Source organism: Cnephaeus nilssonii, assembly GCF_951640355.1.
Source record: "Cnephaeus nilssonii genome assembly, chromosome: 16".
NCBI classification, from domain to species: Eukaryota; Metazoa; Chordata; class Mammalia; order Chiroptera; family Vespertilionidae; genus Cnephaeus; species Cnephaeus nilssonii.
Window position 1 is genome coordinate 8,982,726 of NC_137087.1, and position 23,259 is coordinate 9,005,984.

The 23,259-nt window shown below is 46.0% G+C and overlaps 1 long non-coding RNA gene across 1 annotated transcript; it reads left to right on the forward strand.

Moving 5' to 3' along the window:
• Positions 1 to 1,800: 1,800 nt before the first annotated feature.
• LOC307112694 lies at positions 1,801 to 22,850 on the forward strand. The gene is made up of 3 exons (XR_013814743.1): positions 1,801 to 1,834; positions 2,500 to 2,588; positions 19,562 to 22,850. It is a non-coding gene; the product is annotated as an uncharacterized lncRNA (long non-coding RNA).
• The last annotated feature ends 409 nt before the right edge of the window (positions 22,851 to 23,259 follow it).

Genomic DNA, 23,259 nt, shown 5'->3' on the forward strand with positions numbered 1-23,259 from the left:
GGCTTCCCAGTCCAGAGCACTAGGTCCAGGAAGAGGAGTCCCCACAATTTCTGTGGAAAATCAGCAGGGATTCTATTCTGGTAAGACAGAGGACTGCTGTAGATTCGGGTTTTCTCTTAAAGGGTCAGAGCAAACACTCATTCGTAAACACTAGCCCTAAGCTCCAGTAAAGGACCAGCAAAGTCCCAGGGACATACAAGGAGGAACTGAATCATCTGGCTTCAGGGTGCGGGCTAGAGGGGCAGCTCTCTCCAGGACAGAAGTGCTGTTGGGCACCTCTGACCATGGTTGAGCCGCCCCACACACAGCCTGGGAGGTGCAAGAGGAAGTGCTGGGAGGCACCATTATTCCGTTGTTGAGACCGCCCCACATCCACCTGCAGGTGAAGGCAGGCACCAAATCTGCATCTCCATCAGCCTAGTGAACACTGCTCACTCCACCCTGGTGATTCCCAGACACTGCCCCACCCATTCCCATACCAGCCTGAACCAATTTCAGGCTTTTCCACACAAGCAGCCAGCCCTGGCCCAGGCTGCAGACATTCCTAATCTCCCCAAAACCCACAAAGCTCAGACAAGCAGCAGTTGGCCTCAGCATGCCCCGTGCCTCTTGCTAAGCAGCCCCACATCCGGCACAGACAGCAGCAGCATCAGATCTAGTATAGCCTCTCCCGGGTGCTTCCAAGCCTAGCACAGGCAGCAACCAACCACAAATCACTTTTCAGCTCTCACCAGGCGGTCCCTGGCCAGGAAAAGAAGCAGCTGGACTTAACCTGCCCCAGAGCCCCACCAAAAGTCCCCAGCTTAGCAAAGCCGACTGGCAAGGAGCAGAACAGACCATCAAGGCACAGAGTAGAGCTGTCCAGTCACAGAAGGGCCTGGTCCCAGAGCCACCTGGCCCCAGGGATGCCTCACAGCCCCGGGGTTTTCACAATTGCGCTTTATCACAATTGAGCTGTTTTGCACTCAATAGTTTCTTTCCTCACGCACCCCAAGTTGGGGAATCCAGTTGGCATTGAATTGGCGCCAACAAATTGGCGCCAACGACCATATAAATAGGTCAAAATTTAAAACAGGGACTTCTGGTTTCAGCCAAATGGAATAGCCTCATTTCTCCCAAGTCCTCCCTCCTATAACTAAAAATTCCTGGAAAGAGTTGTGACTGCTGAATGGCACATGTCTGATTCCTTCATTTCCTCAAAGTCTTGGCTCCAAAAGTTCCTATTTAAAATCGCACTGCCATCCCTCAGTCCCCGACTCAGCTCTACTTTCTCCGTAACACACATCACCTTATAACACACTATACCATTCTTTATCAAAATTACGTATTGCTTGTTTCCTCCACTATTTAACATCCAGAGTGATTTTTCTTTAAGCGTCTTTAACAGTTCCTAGAACACGTAAGGCCTCAGATGTTTACTAAACTAATGAACTTCAAGAGGCAGATGAAGATGCCGAAGGGCATATATTCGGTTCAGAATATTTTTACAGGTGAAGACGAAATTACGGGTGATATTTACGTTCTTTTCCCCCAGTAGCACATTAACAAAATGTGAAAAACACTTTAATGGGTATTCCTAAAATAATTCTTACCCGTTTGTAATTTAAAAATAATATTAACGTAAATGAACTCTTAAAGAACAGTTTAAAACAGTCCGCTGGAAGCAGGAACCCAGGCACCTCCACGCAGTGCGGGGGAAGCCGGGGGAGCAGGGGACGGCACCGGAAGTGTACACCGGAAGTGTCCGTGGCCCGCCCGCGGCTTTCTGGGACTTGTAGTTCAGAGCCCTCCGCGGGCGGAGACGCCGCTTCCAGGCACTGGATTCACGTGGGAGGTGAGCGGCGGGTGGCAGCTGGCAGCTGGCACCTCCTGCAGAGAGGCGGTGGGGAGTGGGAGACCCGCGGAGAGGCTGGCTGTTGTGGGAGGGCGCGCGACCCGGGAGGTGCGGTCCGAGGCGCACAAGCGACCGGGCGCTGCGACGCCGCTACGGCTCCGAGGGGCCCTCCTCTCGCCTGCGCTGCTGGGGGCTTCGTAGTTTGCCTTTTCTGCCCGGTAACTGGCCTTCTTTCAAGGAGGTTTTAAGTGGGCATTAGGCAATCGAGAAGGGCTCCCGTGAGGAACCGAGGTTTCTGTCCCCACAACACTGTCCTCATTAAAGGGTTGCATCAGAGCCCTGCGCCCCAAAAATGAGTCAAGTTGAGGAAGGCGTCGCGGGCATCCAAAATTCATCACGAGAGACGATACATCCAACCCGAGAGCTCCTACTGCTCCAGCTAGAACTTGAGGGTCGAAAATGGACACATCCTGGAGCTGCTAGGGGCAGCAGGATGTACCTTGGGGGAAGGGGGAGGCTTGGTCTGTTTGACCCAAAGCCCAGTGGAGAGAGGTGAGGGGGGACCGCGCGGGGAGACAGGACAGGCACCTCAGGAGAGGGTTTCCTACAGTAGCAGGAGCTGGGGGACTTGATTTTCATGGCTTTTTCTTTTTTGCAAGCTCCAGCTTCCCAGGACTCTGTGCTGCGAGGAGGGAATGACCAAGTTCCAGGTGCGTTGGGGTTTCTTCTCTGGAAATGCTGTCTCCCTGAGAATGTAAGTAACCTTTCTTTCTTGGGACCCAGGAAGGACATCAGCATTAAGTGCTCCTGATGTCAGGTCCTGTCTTTCTTCTGTGTGTCATTTTTCCCTTTATTGTCGGACTCCAGTGTGAGACATATGGTATTTTATAAATACGGGTATAGCAACATTGATATACTAAGGCATCCAGCCATCAGTTGCTGCACAGGTCTCTGCTGCCTGTAAATCACACATCAGTTTTCACTGAGCTACCCTCTTCTGGAACTTTGCTCACTCCCCAGAGCACTGGGCTCTGCTCCTGTATTGAAAGACTCCACACAGCATCTTTGCTTGGTCGTCTCTGTTAAAGCCTGCCTTTTCCTGTAGACATTTCACTCATATTGAGTCATTTAAAGCTATTACATGGTCAGTTCTTTGCTAAGTGGTCGCAGGAAAACCCACTCTCTCCCAGAAATGCTCGTCCACCAGGCTGTGTATTAGAATTATTTGTAGTGTTTTTTAAGAGTTAAGGTGTCCAGGTACCACCACTCCCAGACCTACTAAAAAGAGAATTTCGCTTTTTTTATCTCCTCGATCTTTGTATATCCATTAATTTGTTGCATTTATTGTCAGTTATTTCTCTCCTTGCTTGATGTGAGCATCTCTAAGATAGGTAAAAGGTCCATCTTTTAGGCTCTGATTGCTTTGTTCTCCTTACCAACATATCTACATGTTCACGTGGTACAATAAATTGCTAAATTATCAATTAGCACTTTTTAAAAAATGGATTTTTCATTTGTCTCCATAAAACCATTTCTAGAAAGTTACCTCAAGATTGGCACTTAGAATCACAGAATGCTTTCAGTGGAAGGCGTCAGCCAGCCCCTCTCTGCCTTGGTGCCATCACTCAGCTGAGAAGAACTCTAATGCTGAGGGAGCCAGCAGGAAGCACCATTGTCGCAGGGAGCAGCATAGCAGGAAGTAAGCCCCATGTCTGTTCCTTCGCTATAACTGAACAGGTCATGACACCAGAAATTATTTGAACAAAATATCAGGCTGAATTTTAAGGAAAAAATAATTGGTTCTTAACCAAGACCATCTTTTTGTTTAGCGAATCCAGTCCTCACATACATAGGAAGTGACCGTGAACTCCTGTAAAAATTGGTTTGGCCCAGCTGGTGTGGCTCAGTGGTTGAGCATCAGCCTATGAATCAGGAGGTCGGGGTTTGATTCCCGGTCAGGTCACATGCCTGGGTTGCAGGCTCGATCCCCAATGTGGGGCCTGCAGGAGGCAGCTGGTCAATTATTATTTCTCATCATTGTTGTTTCTATCTCCCTGAATCTCCCTTCCTCTCTGAAATTAATAAAAAAAAAATTTTAATTGGTTTGTTTAAAGGACAGTGAACGGCCTCAAGGTACTGAGAGCATGCCATCGCTATGCCTTGCAAAGTGATTGAGGACTTCAGTGCTCTCTGTATTTTCCTTCCTTCTCTTTTCCCTGTTTCCAAGTGAAGATTATTTTTTCACTGCTGATGAAATTGTGGATTGCTAGTGTAATAAATTTTGAGGTTCTGGTATCCTCTCTAATAAAATGGTAATATGCAAATTAACCATCACTCCGCTACATAAGCCACGCCCACCAGCCAATCAGGGCAAGTATGCAAATTAACCCCAATCCAAGATGGCTACAGCCACAGAGAGCAAGGTTTCCCAGGTAACAGAGTAAGCCAAGCTTTCCATAGCCGTTGCAGGCCTAAGCCTCCACTCAAGCTACAAAGTTTCAATTATAGAAGGTAAAGAAATTCAAACAAATGGCGGCAGAATGGAGCTTGAGAGAGCAGGCCAGGGTTGCCGGCGGCAACAGGGGAAGCAAAGCTTTCCGCACACCCTGGCCGGGCTCACCCGCTTAAGGCTACAAAGTTTCAATTGTAGAAGGTGAATTAACTGCCACAGAAATGGCTGCCGCCCCAGAAATGGCTGCTGCCCCAGGCTACAAAGTTTCAATTGTAGAAGGAAAATAAATTCCAGATACCAGGGCCTCTGCTTGGGTTGCCAGGGGGCGTGGCCGGCCTGCAAACCACCACAGGCCCCTCGCTCAGGCCGCCCCACACCCCAAGGGAACCCACACCCTTATCTGTGACACCCTTCAGGGCAAACCAGCTGGCCCCCACCTGTGCACCAGGCCTCTATCCTATCTAATAAAAGAGTAATATACAGATTGATCATCACTGCAACACACAATATAGCTGCCCCCATGTGGTCAAAGATCCTGCCACCATGTGGACACAAGATGGCCACCACAAGATGGCCAGCAGGAGAGGGCAGTTGGAGGTGATCAACCCTGCAGGAGAGGGCAGTTAGGGGTGACCAGGCTGGCAGAGGAGGGAAGTTGGGGGCAAACAGGCTGGCAGGGGAGCAGTTAAGCATCAACCAGGCTGGCAGCGGAGTGGTTAGGGGGTGATCAGGCTGGCGGGCAGAAGCAGTTAGGGGCAATCAGGAAGGCAGGCAGGCAAGCAGTTGGGAGCCAGCAGTCCTGGATTGTGAGAGGGATGTCCAACTGCCCGTTTAGGCCCGATCCCACTGGGATCGGGCCTAAACGGGCAGTCAAGACATACCTCCAGGAGTCCCAGATTGGAGAGGGTACAGGCTGGGCTGAGGGACAACCCCCCGCCGTGCACGAATTTCGTGCACCGGGCTTCTAGTATATTAATAACTGAATTTAAAGAAGGGACTTCATCCCACCAATACTTGCTGAATGTTTTTATTTACCAGGCATTGTCCTGAGTGCTGAAAGCAGCAGTTGCAATTTAACCATCCCTTCCTCTGTGACTTGGGTAAGTCACTTCACCATTATGAACCTTAGTTTTCTCATCTGAAAATGAGAGTGTTGAATTTGATGAGCTCTCGGTTTAATTGTAGCATTTTATTAGTCTCTTAAATTGAATGTAAATTTATAAATACCATTTAGATTCTGAGTTCATTGTGCTAGTTGTTGAGAATTTAAAGATTAGTTGAGCATGGCTCCTATCCTTTAAAATCTTTTAGCCAATTTGGGAGACAAACTTAATAGCTATAGTAGATGTATATGAAAGATGCTATGAGATGTTGGAGGAGGACACATCTAACTCATCCTCATGCTTCAGAAAGGACGTTGTTGATTGTCCTGAAACTGAAAGTAGTTCCTAAATGGATGAGAGAAATAGAAGTCAGAGCAGAAGCAATGTGTAGAGGGCTGTTCTAGACAATAGTATGACGTTTAGATGACTACAGGTAATCCAGTGTGACTACAGCTCCTGGCCACCTGCATTACTGTTTCCTGCCCCCTCCAAAGTAAACTGTTGGAACCAGCAAGGAAGGGCTCTGGAAAGAAAGTAAAAAGCCATATGATGTATGTAGTTTGGGGGAGTTAGGCATTTGTGGTGGGAGGTGGGGTGGTGGGAGGGACAGGAAACTACTAGTCCTGGGACCTTCCACCTTGGTTGGCCCTCAGGATACTGAGTCCACTTTCCCAGAGTAAGCCCGAGTTCCACCTTGGATGACCCATACACTCCACTGATATCGGGGAGACTATTCATTATTCAGGGTCTTTTAGTCCCAACTTTGTCTTCTTTAGCAGGACCACTGTTTTCTTTCTCTGATTCCTTTCATTTGGTCCACTGTCATACCATTCCTCATCTTCCAATTTTCAATCTACTACAAAGTTTATAGTCCATCAACATATCCTTTTCATTCTCAGCAAAAAAATTCTCTCCACCACTTTGTGGGATTTTTAAAAATTACTAAATCTGACTATCTAATCTATGAATTGAAAAATGGCAGAACTTGTATTTGAAGACTTGGTAAGGAATTCTTGTGGTCTGGGTAAGAAATGAAAGCCTTACCTAGGACAGTGACAGTGGGAGTAAAGAATAGGTAACACTGGATGGAGATTTTGTTTTGTTTTGTTTTGTTTTAAATTTCTTTATTGATTAAGGTGTCACATATTTGTCCTCATCCCCCCATTCCCATCCCACACTCCTCCCCACGGATGCCCCAACCCCCTATTGAACTTAACCATTGGTTAGGCTCATATGCATGCACACAAGTCCTTTGGTTGAACTCTCCCCCCTCCCCCCACCCTCCCCTATCCTCCCTCTGAGGCCCAATAGTCTGATCGATGCCTCCTTGTTTCTGGTTCTGTTCTTGTTCATCAGTCTATGTTGTTCATCATTTCCCCTAGATGAGCGAGATCATGTGTCACTAGAGATATACTTATAAGAACTGAATGTGAGACGAGCAATAATAGTTATGCTGACAGGCAAATGAATCAGTCTGTAGTGAGTTTCTTTCTGGACCAACAGTTCTTTTGAGACCCAATATCAATGTCCACCAGTTCCTTATGTGTACATGTCGGCACTGACCCCTCAGCTCTGGATGGTGGACAAATGGTGGTAATGCAGGTTCGATTCCCTCTGGTTGGGTCTCGGCCGGACCCAGGGGCACGGCTTCACCCGGACCCAGGGGCACGTGGCCTCACCCAGACCCAGGGGTGTGTGGCCTCACCTGGACCCAGGTGCGCGCGGCTTCCCCCGGACCCGGGACCCAGCCTCACCCGGATCCAGGGGCACATGGCCTCACCTGGACCCGGGATCCAGCTTCACCCGGACCCAGGGGCACATGGCCTCACCCGGACCCAGGGGCACGTGGCCTCTCCCAGACCCAGGGGCGTGTGGCCTCACCCGGGCCCGGGACCCAGCCTCACCCGGATCCAGGGGCACATGGCCTCACCTGGACCCAGGGGCGCGTGGCCTCTCCCAGACCCAGGGGCGCGTGGCCTCACCCGGATCCAGGGGCACACGGCCTCACCCGGACCCGGGACCCAGCCTCACCTGGATCCAGGGGCACACGGCCTCACCCGGACCCGGGATCCAGCTTCACCCGGACCCAGGGGCGCGTGGCCTTACCCAGACCCAGGGGTGCGTGGCCTCACCCAGGCTCGGGACCCAGCCTCACCCGGATCCAGGGGCACACGGCCTCACCCGGACCCGGGATCTAGCTTCCCCCGGACCCTGGGGCGCGTGGCCTCACCTGGACCCAGGGGCGCGTGGCCTCTCCCAGACCCAGGGTCACATGGCCTCACCCGGATCCAGGGGCGCACGGCCTCACCCAGACCCGGGACCCAGCCTCACCTGGATCCAGGGGCACACGGCCTCACCCGGACCCGTGGATGGAGATTTTGGAGACAGCATTGACAAGATCTGAAGTTACCTGAATATTGTTAAGCTAGGGAGGGTGTCTTAGACAACCCAGACAATGGAGTGGAAAATGAATAAAATATAAAAGGGAAAAAGATAACTGATGGACTTGAATCTCAGAAGGGAAGAGAGGATTTGATCTGAAATGCATAGGAAGAAGTTAGCGTTGGACAGAAAGAAACCTTTTTCCCTGGAGGTCAAGAAGTCTGGTAGAAAAAGTGGCCAATCCACCTGCTTGATATTCACCTGGCCCTCTTGTAAGAAAGGGTACATTTATGTCCCTCTTGGGCAACACCTCCACTTCCATTTCTTCTTTGTCCCGCCTTTTGTTCAGGGACTTGCAGGGTTCTCTAGCCCAACCTTATCCCTCTTCCTCAGACACAGTGGAGACCTGTGACCTTGAGGACAAACTGCCATTTGCCTCACTATCACCTTCTCCACTGGTGACTAGTAGTGAAGTCACTCCTGGGGGGTAGGAGGGGAGGGCTGGTTGTCCTCAATTTCCTGAGGAAGGAGTAGGTGGTGCCCTTTCGGCCTCAGTCCTAAGATGTGACCTCTTCTGAAGGTTACTGGGCATTTTCCTCGCTCAGAGTTGAGTTGCTCCTTTGGGCTTCACTTGGCTCTCAGTTGTTTTGTGTCTATTCTATCCTCTGCTTTTCAGCATGTGGCCTGTAGACCGATGGCAGCCCACAGTTTGTTACCGGTATACAAAGATATAGAAGTGTTGCCGGTGGAAACAGGATTCTTTCACGGAGTCACAGAAATGCATTTTGGGGACCCATGCATGGGAGGACTTGAGCACAGTGTCAGATATATTGGAGTGAAACAAAGGACTGCCCCCAGGTGTCTACTGTCTTATTCACAACCAGGTGGCTCAGGTCCATCTCCCTGCAAAAGGAGCCCTGGGCCTGGTGAGCACAAGTGCCCACCAGGAGTGCTCGACCCAGTACTGCAGTGCCATCACCCTGGGCTCCAAGTGGCCCAGGACAGTCTTTGTTCCCGGCTGCACCTGCCTGTGTCTCATTTCCCCATCTGCACATCTGCCGCCAATGCTCAGTGGTGCCGGCCACGACCCAGTGCTGAGTTCCGGCTCACCGCAGCTGCTAAAAGGGGAGAGAGCACTCCGATGCACAAACAATGAACCGCTGGCCTTTGTTAAGCTTCCCTTGGGTTTGGGAGAGAATAAGCTTTCTTTCAAACTAAACAATCGTCCTCCTAATTCTTCACGGGCTGTGCTGGGCCCTCCCCTAACCAATCCCTTTCCTGGATCTTCTGGGGTTCCACGCCCCTTTTCTGTCGGATCCTTTTCCCAGACTAGACACCTCCCCTTTATGTTTGCCATGTTGGCTCCTCCTGCACATGCATCAAAGAGGAAGACCGCCCCCTGGGCCATCTTAGCTTCTGCACCTGCCTCAGCAGAGGAATTTCTCCTTTACTGTTTCTCCCTGCCCCTGGTAATCTGGGGGAGCCCCTGACTGTTTGCTGGGGAGATTGGAGGGCCAGTCCTTCCTCCCTACTCAGCGGGGGAAGGGATGCTAATCCCCTTGGGGGGGCGATGCAGCTATCCCCTGGAGTGTCTGGAACCTGTAGCTTCCTAGTCAATCAGACTCAGCCAGTTTAGCTCCCTTCTCTTGTCAGTAACTGACTAGATGCCTACCCTAACATAAGAACAGAGGTTGAGTGTTTGAAACCTTTATATCTGTTAAATCTAATAATTTAAAAAATTGGTGTTGGTATTTTATATCTTTTTTTATTGTATTTTACAAACTATCAGTCTGTGACACTTGAGAAACTTACCAGAGGCAGTTTGAAAATGTTGGTCCATTGAAGAAATCCTGAGGAGCCAGATTCACTGTAAAGTTAACTCCTCTTAGGTGCTGGCCCCGTGTGAGGCCTTAAGGACACAGCTATGAACAAATCAGACAGCCTCTCTGTTCTTAGGGAACTTACATGTTAATGGGGAGAGACAGACAGTAAATTAGAAAACAGATGAGTAAGAAAATGAGATAAGGCATAAGTAATGCAAAGAAATTAATACAGGGAGAAGTGATAGTTTGGGGGCATAGCTGGTATTTTTTATATAGACATCTTTGCCACAAGCATTTTCATGCCTAAGTAATTAACAATTAGTAATGGCAATTTTGCCATTAAAATAAAAATTACAAAAAATAAAAGAGGGGCACTAAAAAGGGCATAAAACAAAAGATTTGAGAGGCCGCACACACCTAGGTCCGGGTGAGTCCACGCGCCCCTGGGTCTGGGAGAGGCCGCGCGCCCCTGGGTCCCGGTGAAGCTAGATCCCGGGTCCGGGAGAGGCCACGCGCCCCTGGGTCCGGGTGAGGCCACGTGCCCCTGGGTCCGGATGAAGCCGTGCCCCTGGGTCCGGCCGAGACCCAACCAGAGGGAATCGAACCTGCATTACCACCATTTGTCCACCATCCAGAGCTGAGGGGTCAGTGCCGACATGTACACATAAGGAACTGGTGGACATTGATATTGGGTCTCAAAAGAACTGTTGGTCCAGAAAGAAACTCACTACAGACTGATTCATTTGCCTGTCAGCATAACTATTATTGCTCGTCTCACATTCAGTTCATATAAGCATATCTCTAGTGACACATGACCTCGCACATCTAGGGGAAATGATGAACAACATAGACTGATGAACAAGAACAGACCCAGAAACAAGGAGGCATCGATCGGACTATCGGGCCTCAGAGGGAGGATAGGGGAAGGTGGGGGGAGGGGGGAGAGTTCAACCAAAGGACTTGTGTGCATGCATATGAGCCTAACCAATGGTTAAGTTCAATAGGGGGTTGGGGCATCCGTGGGGAGGGGTGTGGGATGGGAATGGGGGGATGAGGACAAATATGTGACACCTTAATCAATAAAGAAATTTAAAAAAAAAAGATTTGAAATGCAAAATATTCAAATACATCTTAAAATGTGTGTCGGTTCATGGGAATACTGCTCAAATAACTGATTTTGTTTTGTGAATTGAACCTTAGCATTGTTTTTATTCTGTGAGAAATGTGGATTTAACTCTGTGCCCTCAACAAGGCCCTTGTAATGTGTTTAAAAAAGAAATCATGGCCCTGGCCGGATAGCCCAGTCGGTTAGAGCGTTGTCCTGGTACACCAAGGTTGTAGGTTTGATCCCTGCTCAGGGCACATATAGAAATCAATCAGTGAACACATAAATAAGTGGAACAACAAATCGATGTTTCTCTCCCTCCCCCTTCTTCTCTCTCTCTCTAAAAATCAATTTCAAAAAAATAAGAAATAAACTCTTGGGGCCAATCATTGTCATCGGGAAGAAATGCTCACTGCTTTAAGAGCATCGCCACATCTACTTGTCGCTGTCCAGACCATTTTGAGGACTAGCTCAGATTCACATATAATGCAAAAATGGGAGTAATTGAGAATTTTGTCAATTAAGAAATGAAACCAAACTGACAACTTGCTTAAATACATTAAGTCTGCTGAAAGTTGTTGATTTTTTGTGGAGAAGTGAAAACAAACAAAAAACAGTTAACCAGTTCTTTTATCTTTTCTACAGAAGTTGATTGATTTATCAACAGAGAAATGAAATCAAATAAACCAAAAAAAATTGAATAGTGAACCAGTTTTGTTTTGGTTTGTGTGTGTTTTTTTAATACATTTTTATTGATTTTTTACAGAGGAAGGGAGAGGGATAGAGAGTTAGAAACATTGATGAGAGAGAAACATCAATAACTGCCTCCTGCACACTCCCTACTGGGGATCACGCCAGCAACCAAGGTACATGCCCTTGACCAGATTCGAACCTAGGACCCTTCAGTCCACAGGCCCACGCTCTATCCACTGAGCCAAACCGGTTAGGGCTGTTTTGCTTTTATAGCAGAATTGCCTTACAGCCAGTGAGTTAGCAGGGATAATGTTTGCAGTAAAAATGCTTGTGGCAAAGATGCTATGGCAAAACTACCTAGAACAGGTGTTTTTTGTTTGTTGTTTTGTGCTACTGTGGATTATGGTCAAGGAAATGCTTCTCAGAGGAGATGGCAGTTCAGCTGAGACCTGAATAAGGAACCAGGCATGTGGAAGATGTGGGGAAAAACATTCTGAGCAGAGAGGACAATAGTGCAAATTCCCTAAGTTGGGATGTTTGATGTGGTCTCGGATCAGCCTAGTGACACAGGAGGGAGGGGTGACTCAGCTGGAGAATGGACAAGACCCCACTCTGTACATTTACTCGATGTCCATTGAAAAGTTTTTGGAGGATTTCATGCCTGACATGGTGTGTGTTTTAAAAGATCACCCTGGCCCTAGCTAGTTTGGCTCATGGATAGAGTGTTGGTATGCAGACTGAAGGGTCCCAGGTTCGATTCCAGTCAAGGGCATGTACCTTGGTAGAGGGTGTACAGGAGGCAGCTGATCGGTAATTCTCTCTCATCATTGATGTTTCTATATCTCTCCCCCTCTCCCTTTGTCTCCGAAATAAAAAAATTTAAAAAAAATTTTTAAAAACATCACCCTGGCTGCCATGTGGGAAATTCATAGTGTGGGGGAGCAAGAGATACATATTAGGAGGTGTTAAGGAGAGCTGTGACTCCCAATGCTAATAGTGCAAGATAGAAGTGGGTAGATTCAGGTATGTCTTAGAGGTGGAGTTGATAGGACTTGGTGATTGACAAAATGTGAGGAAGAGAGAAAAGAATCAAAATGACTTCTAGGATGTGGGCTTGAGTAATTGGGTGGGTCATGTGACTATTTACTAAAATGGGCACAACTAGGAAAGAGCAGATTTTTTTTCTCGGTTGAAAAAATGCGGATTTTAGTTTTAGGCAGTTCCACCAACCAGAGTTTAACATTTCTGTTCAGGACTATCTACAAGCTGGTTATGAAAAATACATGCAAACTCCCAGAACACACAGAGGAACCAATAAAACCTGCACCCACATGCACAGGTGCCTGAGCCTCCAGCCTTGGGGAGGGGAGGATGGGGGGCTGCAGTCTGTGTCCTGGTTGTGAATGGGGCCCAGGCAAGGAGATTGGAGTCATAGTTTGTGATCCAGCCAGGTGAGGTGTGGGGGTCGGGTGGGTCAGAGGAACGCGCCCAGGGCTGTGGTCCAGGTGCTGGTTGTGCGCCAAATGAACAGGGTCGGGTCCTTGCTGGGTCCTCTTTGTGGGTAGGATGAAGGCCCGGAGTCCTGGATCACGGGTTGGGGTCCAGGTCCCAGGGGCTCAGGCCCCCACTCACTCGTGCCGAAGCTGCAGCACAGCACCCTGCGCTCCCCCACCCTCCCTTCCACAAACACACCATTCTTGCCAAAGCAGCTCGCCACCCAGCCATTGCCGCCCCCTCGCACCTTGAAGATCTCCAGGCACCGCAAGATGAAGCTCGAGTGGCCCCAGCTCACGTCCACCAAGCCCCGTGACCAGTTGCAGCTGATGGTCACGAAGCACTTCTTCATCCGGTACTCGAACTCAAGGTGTGCCATGAGGCCCAGCCTGCTGGTGGGGACACACCACCTAGGGCCTGCATGACCTGGACTCATCCACCGGGAGCTGAGGCCTGGCCGCTGGCCGGCAAGCAAGGAGTGGCAGCCGAGAAGAGCAGATACGGATGGAGGTTATTGAGAGGAAGAGGTCTGTTGAGGCTTATTACGTTTTAAGGGCCTTTTAGATACCCAAGTGTAGATGTTAGGTGGAAAGTTGGAGCCTGGAGTTAAGGAGGAAGGAGATAGAGATAAGTTTTTGCAAATACCTAAAGAGAGTATGTTATAGTTGTATGTATATGTGCTATTTTATTTTTTCCAATAATGTTCAAGTACTTTTGGTTTAGAAGAAAGGACATAGGATTGATATGACAATGGAAAAATTTGAGATCTTAAGTATACTGTGGATGAGAGGAAAAGACAAAAGGTTAAAGGATGATTGATGATCTTGATAAAGCAGGTGTGATAGAAAAGAAAGAACAGAAAGAATTGGAAGATGTTTTAAAATTGTAACTATCACCCTAGCTGATTTGGCTCAGTGGATGGAGCATCGGCCTGTGAACTGAAGGGTCCTGGGTTCGATTCCGGCCAGGAGCACATGCCCGGGTTGCAAGCACGATCCCCAGTGAGGGGCCTGCAGGAGGCAGCCGATCAATGATTCTCTCTCATCGTTGATGTTTCTATCTCTCGCTCCCTCTCCCTTCCTCTCTGAAATCAATAACGAAATATATTTTAAAAAATAAAAGTGTAGCTATCAAGATATTAATATTTCAAAAGCAGAGTGGTCCAAGTAGTGAAATGGCCCTGATTATGGTAATTGAGTGTGAAATGAGACTGAGATCATTGGGACTGTGGAGGTTAAAAATGTCAGGTTATGATGTTGGGTAAGTTGTTCTCGTGTGTGTTGAAGTTGTCAGGACAATAGTAGGAATGGGTGGAAAGAACAACTCAGCAATGACCATGTGATGACAGTGACATGAAAGATTAAGTAGCTGGACGGCTTGAGCCTGAGTGAGTTGTGGGCAGGAGAGGAAGGGTTTTGAAGGAAGTAGCGAAGTAGATGAGAAAGGAAAGTTTCCAACAAAACTTGATTTGGGTCCCTCAGATCCCTGAACTGCATACTCCTATACCCTTCTCACCTTTTCAAGTGCTCCCAACCTCACCTTCCTTCCAGGGCATTTGTGCAGATGGTTGGCAGTAAAGGAGGAGCGCTTACTGTTTTAGGAGCCAGTAACATTCGAGGGTTTCTCTGTGGACTTCACTGAGGAGTGGGGTCCTTGGACCCTGCTCATAGGAAGCTGCACAGAGCCGAGGTGCCGCAGCCCTGCAGCCACTTGGTCTCAGTGGGTAAGAACATGAGCCTAGACACCTGCCCACTGGAGTCTTTGTTTCTTCAATTTTAAATAGTGATGGGGCCCCAGGAGTTGTAGTTCAGGAATCAGAGTTTCCTAATTTCTTTTTGACACAAAAGTGTTTCTGATTATTCTAGCTAAAGAACTTTACTTGGTAAGAATTGAAGAATTGTAGCTTTACTGGGTCATCTGAGAAATCATACCTGATCCATCCCTGATAAGCCAGAATTTGGTACTAATTTGCTTTCTGCACAGTTACCCAACCCGTGTATTTCCCAGATATGATCTTTCAGTTGCACAGAGTTGAAGTTAATTACATAATGAAGAACGAACTCCAAAGGAATCAGCAAGGCATCGTGGCAAGATACAAATCCAAGCTAATCCATGAAAGAGGAGTCCCTTCTTATATTTTATTTTTTAATTAAATCTTTATTGTTGAAAGTATTACATGTCCTCTTTTTTCCCCCATTGACCCCTTCTAGCCCGCCCCCAACCTCACCCCCAGCCCTTCACTATATTGTCTGTGTCCATGGGTTATGCATATATGCATACATGTTCTTTGGCTGGTCTCTTCCCACCCACACACCCTCCCCCGCCTTCCCTCTGAGATTCCACAGTCTGTTCTATGCTTCTATGTCTCTGGGTCTGTTTTGTTCATCAGTTAATATGAGTGAGATCATGTGATACTTACCTTTCTCTGATGGGTTTATTTCACATAGTGTAATACTCTCCAGGTCCCTCCATGCTGTCTCAAAGGGTAAGCGATCCTTCTTTTTTACTGCTGCATAGTATTCCATGGTATAAATGTACCACAGCTTTTTATCCACTCATCTACTGATGGGCACATGGGCTGTTTCCAGATCTTGGCTATTGTAAATTGTGATGCTATGAACTTAGGGGTGCATACATTCTTTCTGATTGGTGTTTTGGGTTTCTTAGAATATATTCCTGGAAGTGGAATCACTGGGTCAAATGGCAGTTCCATTTTTAATTTTTTGAGGAAACTAAGAGGAGTCCCTTTTTAAATGTTTAAGGAGTTCTCTTTGAAGTTCTCTGGTCTGTGGAGAAAGCTGAGGCTTCAAGGATGCTTTCCACAAACTGAATTACCTGTATCTATTCACTCACTCTCCCTTCTAGCTTTTCAGAAAGTTGTGGTCTTTCTCATTCACGCTGACCTTCTTATCTGTACTCTGTCTTCTCCCATTTTTTTTCCACTTTCTCCATTAAAAACCCCACTGCCCTGCAATATCCATTTCCCTTTGCTTCTTTTCTTACACATCAGAGATTCATCCATCTCCCCTTCTGAATATAAGACATCTATCTAGAGATAGATAGGAGTATAGCTGATACAGGTTTTCTCAAAAAGCTTTTGACTGCTTGAAGCAAAGAGCCTGCAATATTTCTAATGAAATAATACATTTTTAGGTATCTACCCTAAGGAATTAATCAGTAACATCAACAGAAAATTGTGAACAGTCATTATAGAATTATTTAATACAGTGAAATAATTACTCACCAAATATATCAGAGGGGGTTGGTTATACAAATTATAGAGGGTCATATACTGGTAAGAGAAAAACATGTGGCCATTAAAATATATACTGATCAAGACTTTTTAATTTTTATTGAATTTATTGGGACTACATTGGTTAATAAAATTATATAGGTTTCAGGTTTACAATTCTATAATAGATCATCCATATATTGTATTATGTGTTCACCACTCCAAGTCAAGTCTCCTTCAATCACCATTTATTTCCCCTTTACCCTATTCAATGTTCCCCAATCTCCTTTTCTTTCTGGTAATCACCATACAGTTTTCTGTCTCTGAGTTTGGGGTAGGAGGAGTTTGCTTACCGCCTTCACTTTTTTCACCCTACCCCTCAACCCCTCCCTTCTGACAGCTGTGAGTCTATTCTCTGTATCTAGTTCTGTTTCTATTTTTTGTTAATTTATTTTGTTCATTCGATTCCACATATAAGTGAAATCATATGGTACTTGTCTTTCCCTGACTGGCTTATATCACTTAGCATAATGTTCTCTAGGTCCACCCATGCTGTCACAAAGGGTAAGATTTCCTTTTTTTATAGCCCCATAGTATTCCATTGTGTAGATGTACCACAGCTTTTCTATCCACTCATCTGCTGATGGGCACCTAGGCTGTTTCCAGATCTTGGCTGTTGTAAATAATGCTGCTATGAACATAGGGGTGCACACATTCTTTCTGATTGGTGTTTTGGGTTTCTTAGGATATATCCTAGAAGTGGGATCACTGGGCCAAATGGCAGTTCCATATTTACTTTTTTGAGGAAACTCCATACTGTTCTCCACAGTGGCTGCACCAGTCTGCATTCCCACCAGCAGTGCACTAGGGTTTCCTTTTCTCCACATCTGCGCCAGCATTTGTTTTTTGTTGATTTATTGATGGTAGCCATTCTGGCAGGTGTGATCTTCTGTTCACTATTTCTTGAATGTGCCAGTCTTTATGAAAATTAGTTTCTACTTTTTTTGTCTGCTTACATTTTTTATTGTCCCATTTTTCCCCACAAAGTCTTTTTTGTGCATAGTACGATACTGAAGTCTACATCCTCAGCTGATGCCCAACCCTCTTTGGTGCATGCAGGCTCTACTAACAAGGAACAACTCTTCTAACTGGGCTTGGAATGGATATAAGAATCCAGATGGTGAGTGGTATAGACTCCTTTTTTGAGGGTGCCTTTTCAGGCAAGTAAGTTATCTGAGGCATGCCATGCTCTGATCTCCAGCTCTGAGATATCTCCCTTGTCAGAAATCCCACTTCAGGGGTTACCTTGAGGCTTTGTCCTGGAGTCAATTGCTTCTTTTTGTACCTTAATCAGCCCTGCCATTGTACATTATTTCATAGTATCCCTAACCTATTCACTCAAGCAAGATACTTGGGGATCATGCTTGGTGCCTCCTTTCCCTTTAGCATTACCTCCACTTCTCTTTTCAGCCCAACTATTACTATTAGGAGTCTTTCTTTAATAGATCATTTACTTTGTTCTTAAGACTTTGTATGGGGCTACTTCTGGTAGCTATCCAATATTTCATTTTTTGTTGGGAAAAGGATGGTTGGGAGTATGGTGCTGATAATAGCAACAACTAGTCTAACCATCAGAAATGTCTAACAGGAATTAAAAAACCTGAATTTCCTGCCTAGGAAGCAGAGCCTTTGACGCTGACTGGCATAGAAACAAAAAAAAACAACCAACAAACAAAAAAAAACCCCTGAATTTACAGGATAAACCTCTCTTATTTTATAGTCGTTGATTCTGACTTTGGAAATTAAATTATTTGAATTTCTAGGACTTCTTGAGAAGACCTCTTATTCCTTCAGAAATCATCTCTTGTACATGGCTTGAACTGTTCAATTTTTTTTTCTAGTTTCTAGTTTTCTATTTTCTCCATCATTCCTAATTCATCTGCTCTTTATCATCTGAGAAGTTTCTCAACATTTTTATTCTGGTGGTGACAACTCTTACCTTTTTTTTTTAAGGCTTTTATAGATTTCTTTTTTGTTATTTCATTGTAATATTAGGATTTTCACTCTGTTTTAACCAACATATATACTAGTAAGTCTAAAAATTTGTATTTTTAGCACAATTCTCCCTCAGAAGTTCCAGACCCATATATCTCACTGCTTACTGAACAGTGAGAAGATTCCACCAGCACCACAAATTAAACATTAGATTTAAAGCTTGTCGTCTGTCCTTCTCCACTCCAGCCTTTCCTTTTGCATTCCCTATCTTATTTCATAGTACCCCTAAACCTATTCACTCAAGCAAGGAACTTGGGGATCATGCTTGGTGCCTCCTTTCCCTTCTAGTTAGTCATCATATGATTTAGAATGTCCCTCTCCCACTCTCTCCATAACTATCATCCTTACCATTTCTAATTTGTTATAGCAGTTGTCTCTCTACCTAAAGTCTTGCTCATTTCTGATGAGCAAGTCAATCTTCCATTCCCAATTGAAATCCTTTAATAGCTATAAATCTTTAAAGGTTTTAGCCCTAAATCCTTAGTAGTACACACCAACCCCTTTGTTCTAGCTCAGGGGTCCTCAGACTTTTTAAACAGGAGGCCAGTTCACTGTCCCTCAGACGGTTGGAGGGCCGGACTATAGTTTTAAAAAAACTATGAACAAATTCCTATGCACACTGCACATATCTTATTTTGAAGTAAAAAAACAAAACGGCAAAAACCACCCGCATGTGGCACGCGGGCCGTAGTTTGAGGACGCCTGTTCTAGCTCCTGCTTTCCTCTCCAGGGTGCACTTTAGCATTGATATGGTGCTATCATTATTGATATATTTGTCTTTCTCCCCAGTAGGCTCTAGCTTATTTACTTTCTTGTATCCCCAGCATCTATTAAAGTGGATTACCAATTCAATGCAAATTTACTAAAATGAAGTAAAGTGAACCAAAATGTAATTTGTGGCAAGGATGTGGGATTCATAGCCTTCTGCAGAGTTAGGGGAGGAATATCTTTTTTTATACCCTTTTTTTTTTATTATTGATTTCAGAGAGGAAGGGAGAGGGAGAGATAGATAGAAACATCAATGATGAGAGAGAATCATTGATAGGCTGCCTCCTACACGCCCCCAACTGAGGATTGAGCCCACAACCGGGCTTGTGCCCTTGACCTGACTCAAACCTGGGACCCTGCAGTCCACAGCCCGACGCTCTATCCACTGAGCCAAACCAGCTAGGGCAGGGGAGGAATACTTTTATTGGCTATGCATAAAAAAGACAAGATTTATATTTTGTGTACAAAAGTATTTTCTCTGACAATCCAAAGTACATGACTATAAGGACAAGACTGAACTATTTCCTAGTTATTAAGGCTTCAGGACTTAGGCACTCCACTTCTGAAATCTTGAAATCTATCCAGTTTGTTTTTATAACTGAATTTTCTTTGTTCCCTAGGAGACTTGAATGAAAATTTTGTGGAGAATCTTCGAGAGAAAGGACCTGGGGATCTATTACATGAAGAGCTTTTCTGCTGGCTAATTTTGGAAGAGATGGCCAGTACCATAACTAGGAGTAAGGATTACACTGTGAATCTTCAAGGAGAAATGTATAGGAACCCTGAACTAGATCTTTCCCTTTGTCAAAAGTGGGGAGAAGCATCTTCTCACATTTCTAGAAACAAGAGCAGTGGCGTGACTCTTCAAAGTGGTGATGTCAAAAAGTATTTAAGTGCCATGGAAAGTAAAGAATATTTGTCTTTGAAAGTTCCAAGCCAAGTGGCCAAACAGGACTCCTCAGTGACATTTTGTGAGAATGAGCCCCAGGACCCTCAGGAGACAAGTCTGTTCGTAACAGAAGAAAGTACTGAGAGAAAAGTATTAGGAGGGAAAAGTCCTCCCATAGACCATTGTTCAGAGACCCTTCATATTAAACTTGTGTCTGATGTAATAGAACTGGTCTCACCATTGTTCAGTGGTGAAACTATTTGCCAGAAGAGCCAACTGAAAGAATCCTTGGATCCCTTTGACTGTAACTGTAATAACATTTATAGTTGGAAATCACGGGTGGTGAGTCATCAGAGAGCTCCTCCAGAGAAGCATCCCTGCAATCATTATGACTCTGGCAAAATACATAATACCAGCTCAGATAGTCATCCATGTGAGAAAATACACAATGCAGAGAAACAATACCAATGCAGTAGGTGTGGTAAGGACTTCAGTGAGAGCTCAGAACTACTACTACATCAGAAAGACCACACAAAAGAAAAGCCCTACAAATGTGAGCATTGTGGGAAGGGTTTCGCGAGGAGCTCAAGTCTCCTCATCCATCAAGCCATCCACACTGATGAGAAACCTTATAAGTGTGACAAGTGTGGGAAGGGCTTCACAAGGAGTTCAAGTCTGCTTATTCATCATGCAGTCCATACAGGCGAGAAACCTTATAAATGTGACAAGTGTGGGAAGGGCTTTAGTCAGAGCTCCAAATTGCATATCCACCAGCGAGTGCACACTGGTGAGAAGCCCTATGAGTGTGGGGAGTGTGGAATGAGCTTCAGTCAGCGCTCTAACCTGCACATCCACCAGCGAGTCCACACAGGAGAGAGGCCCTACAAATGTGGAGAGTGTGGCAAGGGCTTTAGTCAAAGTTCGAACCTTCACATTCACCGGTGCATACACACAGGGGAGAAGCCTTACCAGTGCTATGAGTGTGGGAAGGGCTTCAGCCAGAGCTCAGATCTCCGCATCCATCTCAGAGTTCACACTGGGGAAAAGCCCTATCACTGTGGCAAGTGTGGGAAGGGGTTTAGCCAGAGCTCCAAACTCCTCATCCACCAGAGAGTACATACTGGAGAAAAGCCTTATGAGTGCAGCAAGTGTGGGAAGGGCTTCAGCCAGAGCTCCAACCTCCACATCCACCAGCGAGTTCACAGGAAAGATCCCTGTTAACAAGCTCTTCAATTATATGCTTGTATTCTAAAGACTTTAATATTTTTAACATCACTCTGACCTCTATATTCTATGAAGATGAGTTATTAAGATATGTTCCCTCACTGAAAATAATTCATTCATTTGAAGTATTTAAGTGCCAAGAACTTTGTTATACTATACAATGAATTCCTTGTTCTAGTTCCTTAGATAGGTGGCATGAAAAAAGCTGTACACTAGCTCAGCCAATGTTATTAGAACTATATTAGAGGCCCGGTGCATGGGTAAAGTCCCTAGACCTGGCCAGCAATCGGGGCCGATCAGGGCCTTGCAGCTGCCGGCCAGGGCCTGCCTTCCCTGGCTGATGGCTGACGGCCGCTGGCTGGGGCCTTCCTTCATTCCGCACCGCCCCCTGGTGGTCAGCACACATCATAGCAAGCAATCCAACTCGTGAGGGGACAATTTGCCTATTAGCCTTTTATATATATATAGACTAGAGGCCCAGTGCACGAAATTCGTGCACTGGGGATGAAAGGGGCATCCCTCAGCCCAGCCCAGCCTGCATCCCTCTCATAATCCAGGACTGCTGGCTCCCAACTGCTCGCCTGCCTGCCTAATTGCCCCTACCGCTTCTGCCTGCCAGCCTGATCACTCCCTAACCACTCCCCTGCCAGCCTGAATGCCCCCAACTGCCCTCCTCTGCTGGCCTGATCACCCCCAACTGCCCTCGCCTGCTGGCCCAGTAACCCCCAACTGCCCTCCCCTGCCGGCCCAGTCGCCCCCAACTGCCCTCCCTGCCAGCCCGGTCGCCCCTAACTGCCCTCCCCTGCAGGCCTGGTCACCCTCAACTGCCCTCCCCTGCCAGCCTGGTCACCCCCAACTACCCTCCCCTGCCAGCCAATTTGTGGCGGCCATCTTTGACCACATAGGGGGCAGCCATCTTGTGCAAGGGTGTGAAGGTCAATTTGCATATTGCCTCTTTATTATATAGGATACCCAGCATTTATAACTGCAAGGATATATTACATTTATCAAAGTTCAACATGTTTCCCTTTGTTCACAATCTCTCAGAAATCATAACACTGGTTTCTCTTCAAATCAGGTGTCTTGTGTTTTTCATATTTCTTTCTAGCCTGAGTAGCACTGAATAAACTGCAATGGTATTACATTTGTTTTAAGCCAAGGGGTAGTTGGAGATATAATGAACAGAGAAATTTGTTTATTGCAAAAACATACAACAGTATGTGGCCACACAAGAAGATGGAGAAGAGCTCCTTGTGTAGTACAACCCATACATCATTTTACAGTATGTTGAGAAACCCTCTCCACAAAGCAACAGCTCAATAACATAACTACCGTAGTTTTTCATGTGTGTAGCTAGTCCATTGGGTTCTTCCAGATCTCACCACCTCATGACTCCCCAAACTATAGCCAGGTAGGTTACATACACTATGTTGGAACATTTCAAATGAAGTGGAAACCTATTTAAATGAATTCAGTTCCTCACTCAACAATTCCTTCTCTGTTTTCTTAATTTTCTTGACTACCCATGTTCTATGCTAAGCAAAACAAAGGAGTCAAGAGAGAGTTTCTGATATTTATCTCTGGGATTATCTTGTCTTAATATTTGATTTACTAAAAAAAAGTTGTTTGTTTTTGCAGCATCTCTGGCCTCTTTACCCCACACTATAGACATCCCATATTTATATATTATTTTCATATTTGGCTGAAAGTATTCCATATGAAAGTAGCTATATAAAAATTATTAAACCATATTCAGGCCCAGTCAGCATGGCTCAGTGGTTGAGTATCAACCTATGGATGAGGTCACAGTTTGATTCCTGGTCAGGGCACATGCCCTGGTTGTGGGCTTGATCCCTAGTGTGGGGTGTACAGGAGGCAGTCAACGATTCTCTCATCATTGATGTTTCTATCTCTCCCTCTGCCTTCCTCTCTGAAAGCTATCAAAATATTTAATTAAATAACCAGTATTTGGAGAGCATGTTTGGGAGGATAAGGCCTAAAATATGCATTGTGTCATATAACTCACTTGGTATGTGGGTGGGCGTGGGTATAGAGGACACCTGACAAAGTAAGGTATTCATCTGCCAGGAGCTAATACAAGAAGCTCATGCAACAGTTGAGAGTAGCAAAGGGATTGTATATACAAAACTAAATTGGAAGTTACTATACAATGAGCTCTTAATTGCAGCTCCAAATTTCTAAATG